At 41.4% G+C, this 10,705-nt stretch overlaps 1 pseudogene; it reads right to left on the reverse strand.

Moving 5' to 3' along the window:
• Positions 1-10,082, reverse strand: part of LOC148506714 (uncharacterized) — a 31,802-nt pseudogene extending 21,720 nt beyond the window's left edge.
• Between the last annotated feature and the right edge of the window lie 623 nt (positions 10,083-10,705).

Raw genomic sequence — 10,705 nt, forward strand, 5'->3', positions numbered from 1 at the left:
ATATATATATATATATATATATATATGTACTAAAAGGGGGGATTGGGGGTAAGGAAAATTCAGTCGGTGCTGTCAAACAAGCAGCTGATTCAAATGGAGTTGTCAACTCCTAGCACAAGCAAAAAACAGAAATATGTATGAACAGCGCTAAATCTCTTTTAAATAACTGTATCTATAATGATGAGACCAATAACAATAAATATGATTAAATACAACAATTTGTGTTTGTAGAAATCATGAATAATCTATATGGCTTGATTGTAACAATAATATAGTTTATTATTAAAAAATGTAATATATCATCAATGTGCACATAAATAATAATAATAATAATAATAATAATAATAACTTATATAGCACAGTATATGCAAAATAATTAAAACATGATGAATAATAATAAAATAAATGGATTGGGATGAATAAAAAGTCTCTGGTATCCAAACGACAGACTTATTTCAATGAGCAAGGTGTCTCTGAATCTTTAAAAGAAGCTCTATGAATTAGCAGCAATCTCAGTCCAAATGGTATATGTAAATTGGCTTAACAACAGTCACTGGTCTAGATGTGTATATCCGGGATATTATCCAGCTATTTAGTATATTACCAGTCTCTTGTAAATATATATATGTATATATATATATATATATATATATATATGTATATTAGAGATGTGCAGGTTCGGATTTACTCGGTTCCTATCGCCATTTTACCGCAAGTTCGGAGTTCGGATTTATTTTATTGGCTATCCAAAACACGTGATAGCCGATAGCCAATAAAATGCAGAGTAAATCCGAGTAAAACCGAGTAAATCCGAACCCGCTCATCTCTATTATATATATATATATATATATATATATATATATATATATAAAAAATGAGAAGAATTGGCACTCACCAGGTAGCTGACAAGAAAATTGGTTTTTAATTACCCATCTTGTGGGAGAAAGTACATAGAGCCATAAAGTGCAATAGTCATAGTCTGCGTTTCGGTCCAATGGAGGACCTTCTTCAGGACATCACAGCAGACATGTTTCAGCTTGAAAACCAAAGACAGACTAAATACCACCACCACTAGCTGACATATATACCCACATCCATTAGGTGGAGCTCCACCCACGCAAAACACAATGTATGCTGGGACATAGTCACTGCATATTATAAACAACTGAATAAACATATCCCAGACGACACTAAGATGATTCCCTTATTGGCAATGAGTCCCACCGCCCATAGAGCGTCGAGAACAACTTCCAAATGGAATCAAACAACAGATATAAGAAAAAGAAAACAGCGCTATTACCGGAAGTTCCATGCGTGCCACAGCAATGGAACGCATACCTACAACCGGAAGTCGCGCACAAATCATTGTCGGGAGTTGGTCAGCGCTATAGTTACAAAGAGCGCTGACATTCTCATGGGGCTGTCATTATAATAGTGTCAGAGTGCCCATAATGGGATCAACGTCATCTGCACATTCAGCAGCAAAAGTTTGTTGCTCTGATGCCTTCAATAGCACATAAGGACCCAAATGATAGAGGGCATGCAGCACAGAACATCTCAATAACACCCCCTGCTGGTCTGGAGGATAATACAACTACACACCACAGGGAATAAACGTTCATGACACAAGTGGAATCTCATTTTAAAAAAATATTGTTAGCAATGCGTTGGTGTAGGTATATATGTCAGCATAAAACCAAACATTGAAAAAAATATATATTACATAAAATAATAATCAAATATAAAAAGTCATATATAAAAAATGACCCTAAACAACATTAAATAAGGAGAAGAAAAATAGGGACTCCCATAAATATATAGAAGCCCTCATTTCAAAACACCATCATTACAGAAAACAACATCATTTCAAAAAAACATTAAGTGGATTGGATTCATTAAGTCCCTTTGGAACTAGAGTGTCTAACTCAAAGATCCATCTTGCTTTACGTTTACGTAAGGCAACATCCCGGTCACCACCTCTTCTCAAAGCAGGGATATGATCTATCATCATGCATTTCATACTGGACACTGGGTGCCCAACTTGTAAAAAATGTAGTGCCACAGGTTTATCTGTTCTCTGTGTCTCTATCGCCATTCTGATGGATGAGCGATGATTCGCCATCCGTTCTCTGAAAGGTCTCTTCGTCATCCCGACATAATACAGCCCACATGGGCAAACTAGGATGTAAATAATAAAGTCCATAAGACAATGTAGTTTGTGTTTTATTTTTATCCTTCTGCCATTGTGTGGATGAGCGAAGGTAGCTCCAGTCAATAAAGACCGACAGGTTGTACAGTCTGGACATCTGAAACATCCCATCTTCCGATTGTGCAGCCAAGTGTTCGTTTTTGCTTCTGGTGTCTTAGTTGGTCGCATTAAAAGATTACGAAGATTGGGACCACGTCAATAGGCACAAACAGGCGGCTTCTTGCCCAATGCTCCTAATTCACGATCTGACGTGATTATGGGCCAATGTTTACGAATAACTTTATTGGCATAATTAGAAGTTGCATCAAAGGTGCTTGTAAATAGCATCCTTGTCGGGTCCAATCCGGAATTTTCTGTCAGACCTGTCTGTGAGTGCCGTGTTCTTGCCTTAGATAAACATTACGTAAAGTCATGTCTGAATAACCTCGTTCCAAAAATCGCTGGGTCATGCCCGCAATTTGTGTTTCTGCTTGGGAAACTGAGGAATTGTTCCTAAAGATACGTAAGTATTGAGAGATTGGTAGACTTTCTTTTAAATGACTTGGATGTTGACTCATAGAGTAAAGTAAGGTATTGCGATCAGTGTCCTTCCTATAAAGGGTGGTGCCGAGAGTGTTGCCATCACGATATATCGTGACATCCAGAAAATTGATCTCACAATGGTGTACTTGACTAGTAAATTTTATAGGGGAATCCAATTCATTCAACAAATTGACCATATATATATATATACACACATTCACATATATATATCCTCAAACTGGTCATTATTTCTTTTACATCTGTCTGGTCTAAAGGAATGACAGACAATAGGGTTTTGTCCTGTTCATGGATGGAGCAAGCCTTGAAAAACAATCTGATAATTTTAACAAAAGGCTCCCCTAATACAACTTAAATACATCAGCATTGGATATTTGTTAACAATAGCTTCACGTCTGGCAATTGTTTATTAATCTACATTTAGGATACTTCAATTGTGCATATCAGTGTCTGGGTTATATTTCAATTGCCACAGACATACTGTGTATATAATTGAAGTAAACACTCACAATATCTTTGTGTCTTCTTGATTATTTGACACAGACATGTCTACAAAACAAGTATGTCATCACTGAATATATGAAGTCTTTAAATATATATATTTATGTGTATCCGTGCGTATGGGGTATGATAGGGTTTTAAACAGTATGCAGTGGTAATGCGATCGCACGATGCTAATAATGGCATATTAGCATCGCACACCATGGTTTCATGCTGACGACGCAAGATGGCGTCATCAGAGGCAACCTAAAATGGCGTTGCTCGATATTAATTTTAAGATCTGGTCTCAGCCAATCATCCGGCTTCAAAAACCATCATAAAACCTAGATTAAGTCCCATGTTAAGAATTCTTTAATACAGTCATCATTAAACATTAATATTAGTCGAATACAAAGTGAACAAATGGAGCACAGAAAATGTGGATGTGTTAGTACACATTCATAGTATAATAAGTACTACTGTCTATAAAACAGATGTTACCTCAAACATGACAGAGTATTTGTAAGAGACAAAGACATAATTTTTCATGAACCCAGTGGGAGATGAATATATGAGAAAATACTACATTCCTGTATCTATTGATAATAAGATAGAGGAACTGGTGTTTCGTTCTGGTGTAGGTTCCATATACAGTTAGCACCATTTTCTGGTTGAAGCATTTAAGCAAAGTCCATGAAAAGAATTTGGAGAAGGACAAGCATCAGTAGAGTAGATCCTGTATACTGTATGTGTGCTTGTTGGAAAGTGGAATTCTTCTTCGTGACATATCCATGCTTAATCCAGGCCCAAGTGGTGGACTATGACTACTGCTACAACAAACTCATTACATTCTTTATTGCCATATTTTATCCATGCCAGCACAATATATAGTTTAACTGTTACCAGCTTGTTATTATGCCTGGCTTAACGTCAATATATTTCTACTATGACTGTACTTATGAATTCAAACCAATGCACATTATGATAATATAATGGTTGTCAGCTTGTTTTTATATTACGTTTTGACAACCTTCTACTAATTCTGCCTCTGTACCCTTTGCTGACACTTTTCATTAAGAGAGGGATTATCCATTCTTTTTAGTTGTAGACCTTGACATCACAGTTTAAAATTTGTTATAGTTTTATTTTTTTCTGATTACTCCTTAATCATGTAGTACCAATATGTCCTGGCATCAAAAGGCACTTATGTGAATAACAGCTAGCATATGACCCTGTTTCTTGGTGGTGTTGGATGTCTCCATGTACTTATTTACTTCTGTACTTCCCCTATGATTTTCTAGGATTCTCTTAATGTTCATCTGACTATAGTCTCTACAAATATTTAAGCATGCTATCTGCCAGCATTTAGTATTCTTGGATGATAAGCTTGCTCAGGGCCGGATTATAGGGAGGGCGACAGGGGCGGTCATCCCTGGGCCCCCACACATAGCCCCCCCCCATACTGTGCCCGGCCGGCCGGCTCCTTCCCCAAGCTGAACTGTTATTTTTTTCTTTTGATGGAGCCGCCTGCCGCGGCCCGCGATTAAGCTCTGCCCCTGCTATTTCGCTCCGGCCTTTCTGCTGCTGCTGGCCTGCTGCCTTTTAAAGCAGTAATGTTTATATGTGTATCTGTGTCTATGTCTGTGTGTGTGTGTGTCTATATGTATATATGTGTGTGTGTGTATATATATATATCTACAGTCAGGTCCATAAATATTGGGACATTGACAGAATTTTCAGATTTTGGCCTCTATTCACCACCACAATGGTTTTGAAATGAAACAAACAAGATGTGCTTTAACTGCAGACTTTCAGATTTAATTTGAGGGTAATTACATCCAAATTGGGTGAACTGTGTAGGAATTACAACAGTTTCAATATGTGCCTCCCACTTTTTAAGGGACCAAAAGTAATGGGGACTATCAACTCAAAAGCTATTTCATGGACAGGTGTGAGCTATTCCCTCGTTATTTCATTATCAATTAAGCAGGTAAAAGGTCTGGAGTTGATTCTAGGTGTGACATTTGCATTTGGAATCAGTTGCTATCAACTCTCAATATGAGATCCAAAGAGCTGTCACTATCAGTGAAGCAAGCCATCATTAGGCTGAAAAATCAAAACAAACCCATCAGAAAGATAGCAAAAACATTAGGTGTGGCCAAATCAACTGTTTGGAACATTCTTTAAAAGAAAGAACGCACCGGAGAGCTCAGCAACACCAAAAGACCCGGAAGACCACGGAAAACAACTGTGGTGGATGACAGAAGAATTATTTCCCTGGTGAAAAAAAACCCCTTCACAACAGTTGGCCAAATCAAGAACACTCTCCAGGAGGTAGCTGTATTTGTGTCAAAGTCAACAATCAAGAGAAGACTTCACAAGAGTGAATATAGAGGGTTCACCACAAGATGCAAACCATTGGTGAGCCACAAAAACAGGAAGACCAGATTAGAGTTTGCCAAACAACATCTAAAAAAGCCATTACAGTTCTGGAACAACATCCTATGGACAGATGAGACAAAGATCAACTTGTACCAGAGTGATGGGAAGAGAAGAGAAGGAAAGGAACTGCTCATGATCCAAAACATACCACCTCATCAGTGAAGCATGGTGGTGGTAGTGTCATGGCGTGGGCATGTATGGCTGCCAATGGAACTGGTTACCTTGTATTTATTGATGATGTGACTGCTGACAAAAGCAGCAGAATGAATTCCGAAGTGTTTCGGGCAATATTATATGCTCATATTCAGTCAAATGCTTCAGAACTCATTGGACAGCGCTTCACAGTGTAGATGGACATTGACCCGAAGCATACTGCAAAAGCAAACAAAGAGTTTTTTAAGGCTAAAAAGTGGAATGTTATGCAATGGCCAAGTCAATCCCCTGACCTGAATCCGATTGAGCATGCATTTCACTTCATGAAGACAAAACTGAAGGGAAAATGCCCCAAGAACAAGCAGGAACTGAAGACATTTCCAGTAGAGGCCTGGCAGAGCATCACCAGGGATGAAACCCAGCGTCTGGTGATGTCTATGCGTTCCAGACTTCAGGCTGTAATTGCCTTCAAAGGATTTGCAACAAACTATTAAAAAGTGAAAGTTAGATTTAGGATTGTTTAGTTTGTCCCATTACTTTTGGCCCCTTAAAAAGTGGGAGGCACATATAGAAACCGTTGTAATTTCTACACCGTTCACCTGATTTGGATGTAATTACCCTCAAATTAAATCTGAAAGTCTGCAGTTAAATCACATCTTGTTTGTTTCATTTCAAAGCCATTGTGGTGGTGAATAGAGACCAAAATATGAAAATTCTGTCAATGTCCCAATATTTATGGACCTCACTGTATATCTATATTTGTTAAAATATACAGTATATATTATATGCATGCATGTGTTTTTACCTTAAAATTGTTTTCTCTGATGTTTCCCATATTTTGCATATTGGTTTGTTTATTCTGCATTATCGTACACATTTATCGTTTAGTTTTCTCTTTCTTTCTTCTTTTTTTATTATATTTTCCATTGTGATATGTTTATATTTCTGCTGCTATTCTTGCGTAGCGTTATTTTTATGATTGGCTGCCTAGTGACTTTGGTCACTACATATTGTTTATACACTAATGTACATTATTCTTCCTTGCAGTATATCTCAGGGTCCCTGTTTGTACAACACGCACCTTGTATGCTCTATATTTTGTGTTTATTTATGATTCATCAGCCCTAGCACCTACCAGCCTATCACCTTGAAGCCTAATATCCCTGTTGCCTTGGTTACGTATCCGGCGTGTGCGCGCAGCCGTGTGCGAACCACATGGTGTAGCGCGCGTCACTGCTGGATGTTTGGAGCGTGTCACGCTGAGCGCGCCAGCGACGGTGCGTCAGCGTGTTGCGCCGGAGGGTTGACACTGTGCGGGATGGACGGTGGATAACCTGATTGGTTCCTTACGCCCACCGTACTTCATGGTCTAGGCTGTTGTTTTGATAATTAACATGCTGGTAAATGGCTGGGTACTTATTTGCTTGATTACTGATTGCCTACCAGGTATGAGTGTGTTGGCTATATAACAGGGCCCTGGGAGACTGCACTATGTACTATCCGATGTGCTTAGTTAGTCTGTGACTTCAGTAGACCCAGGATGTATTGGTGATTTTTGGATTGCAGCACCTTGAGAATGGCCCTTGTCTGGACCGAAACGTCGGTATTTTGTAGCACCTATGAACTACTAATTTGATGCTCTGATTAAAAATAAGCTGATCTTCTATTTTTTGGTGAGTGCCCTCATTCCACGTTCTTTTTTGTGTGTGGTATCTGTATATATTATTGAACTGGCCTTATGACATGAGGAATAGCACCCGCCATATACTATTTTCACTTGATGAGGATGTGAGTGCAGAGATGATTTGTTCATATATATATATATATATATATATATATATATATATATATATATATAAAACTTTTATTGATAGGGGCCCCAACACATTTGTTGCCCAGAGGCCCCCACAGACCTTAATCCGGCCCTGAGCTTGCTGACGCTAAAGCTTGTCATATGGTAGTTGCTTTAGTCTCCATTCATTGCTGCAGAAAACAAAAAGTAATCTTATATATAAAGCTGACATGGTCTCTAAGTTTGGGCATAAGGAAGAGAATAACAAGAAGAGGTGAATGGAATGTGAAAGCTGCATGTGACAACTGGGTTCACACCTTATCTATATAATAAGAGAGAAAGCGCACCTGTCTGTCTGGCAGTTTGTCCTTTATGCACGGCCAGAGTTTTGGACCTAGCTCCAGCAAATTTGGCAGGATGGTGTAGTTTGAACTTATTCAGGGCCACACTCTAACAATCATGTTATGTCACACAGAGCCCATTCAGGTTATGCCACACAGTAACCCCTTTTAGATTATGTCACCCAGTAATGCCCCTAACACTACACAGTAATGCTCCTTACACATTATACCACACAGTAATGCCCTTTACAGATTAGGCCACATAGTATTAGTGCCCCATATAACATGTTATTCCATACAATAGTAGTGTTCCTTATAACATTATGCCACACAGTAATGACCCTTACACATTATGCCCCCAGCAACTCACCTCCCCATCTCCCTCCAGCAGTCTCTTGCCTCCCTCTTTATGCCATCAGCAGCCAGCAGGTATGGATTTTGGGCTGGGCCACCAGCTAATTACAGCTGGTGCACCAGCAGGTAGCGGCAGACATAGACAGACAGCGGCAACACAATTCAAATCTGGTGCTGGTCATGAGCCAATCGAAGCTTGGGGGACCGGCAGCCAATCAAGAGCCGCCACTGCCGATTGGCTGTCAGTCCACAAGCTCTGATTGCCTTGCGACAGGCAGTGCTGTCTCTCCATGCCTACCTTCTGGTGCGCCAGCTGTAATCAGCTGTCGGGCCAGCACCAAATCAACACTGCTGCCACCCGGGACTCCCTAGACAGCTGTGACTGGACCTTCCCATCTTGTGTTTGTCACTGGCACCTACGGGGGCCACAGAGGCAGCCCAGGCACCATAGAAGTCACACCCTTTGCTCCCACAGTAGTTACAGTATGCCACTGTTATGTGAAATGGGGTTATAGGCGAGGACAATGTAAACAATTAAAGGATGCAGATGTACTTCAGGGTCCAGTCTTCAACATGGACAATATACTGCATTGTTACAGCAGGGAGAGAGTGACAGCAGTTGGTAACAGGGAGGGGGTGAAATCAGTAATGCCCTTTCTAATACATTATGCCACACACATGTAATACCCTTTCTAATATATTATGTCACACATGTAATGCATTTTATAATATATTATGCCACACACATATAATGCCCTTTAGAATGTATTATGCCACACATGTAATGCCCTTTATAATGTATTATGCCACACACATCTAATGCCCTTCATAATGTATTATGCCACACACATGTAGTGCCCTAATACATTATGCCACACATGTAATGCCCTCTATATTGCATTATGCCACATACATGTAATGCCTCCCCCCAGTGTCGGAACTAGAGAGTGGTGGGCCCAGGTGCAAGAATATGTATTTGCCCCCCCACCTCCCGTCCCATGTGTGTATCCTGATGAAGGGAATGTAAACCCAAAACGTTGAAAATAAAACATTTGTTCATGGTAGAATGGAATATATGCAAGACTTTAAATAAAGTAAAAATATGCTGTGGCTTACCACACTGTCTCTCAGGCTGTAGTTCTGGTTTCCGTCTTTTGTGCAAGGTCTTCTTGATGACAGTGCTGTGGATGCCTCAGGGGTAAGAGGAATGGTGTCTGCATCCAGCCATCCTTAGTCATCAGCCCCACATCACCTTCCTCCATCTCCATCTCCAGCCCCCGTCACCTTCCTCCATTGCCAGGCACCATCACCTTCCTCCGTCACCATCACCTTTCTCTGCTTCCAGCCCCTGTCGCCTCCTGCCCCATCACCTTCCTCTGCCTCCAGCCTCCCTCATCTTGCTCTGCCCCTTCACCTTCCTCTGCCTCCCTCATCTTCCTCTGCCCCCTTCACCTTCCTCTGTCCCCAGGCACCATCCCCTTCCTCTGCTTCCAGCCCATCACCATCTACCCCAGCCCCCATCACCTTCCTCTGCCCAGCCTCCTTCATCTTCTTCTGTCCCTTCACCTTCCTCTGCGTCCAGCCCCAGCCTCCTTAATCTTCTTCTGCCCCTTCACCTTCCAGCCCCTGTCACCTCCTACCACCATCACCTCTGCCTCTAGCCTCCCTCATTATCCTCTGCCCCCTTCACCTGCCTTTGTGACCTGTCACCTTCTGCCCCCCAGTCCTCATCACCTTCCTCTGGCCCAGTCTCCATCTTCTTCTGCCCCATTCACCTTCCTGTACGTCCAGACTCCAGCAGCCATCACTACTTCACACCACCGGGGCCCACACAATCACGCGCGGCACGTCCAAAACAAACTTTAATGACCATAGGGGACCTGGAATGTGCTGGCTGCCACCGGCGGGTATGTTCAGCAAAGTTTGTTTTGGACGCTGCGAGCGCCGCTGGAGGGAGTAGCGATAGGAGTGGGTGGGCCTTGGTGGGCTTCCCCGTTCAACCAGGGTGCGGGCCCGGGAGCACTGCAGTCTTCACCCAATAGCGGCGCAGTGGCATATAGTATAAGTCACTGTGACTTATTGTGATGCCGGCTGCGCCCTTACAGTTTGGCGCCGTACGCAGCTGCGTACCTGGCATAACGGGCCGGCCGGCCCTGCATAGGCTGCCTTGCCATATACTGTGCCACTAATTCACATTATTTCAATTATATCCCAACACTGTTGAACATTCTCACAAGTGAGTGCTACCATGCAAATAAATGCAGTAAGCATAAAGAAAAGTATGCGGTTTTCTTTCATACCACTTTGCAAACTCCATCATGTAACTTGTATCTCTGTCCTAAAGTGTGTATGTGTGTGAGTGGGCATGTAGTTAGCAGACCGGCAGACAGCATG

Source organism: Taudactylus pleione, unplaced genomic scaffold (genome assembly GCF_031769625.1).
Source record: "Taudactylus pleione unplaced genomic scaffold, aTauple2 ptg000397bl, whole genome shotgun sequence".
Lineage (NCBI taxonomy): Eukaryota > Metazoa > Chordata > Amphibia > Anura > Myobatrachidae > Taudactylus > Taudactylus pleione.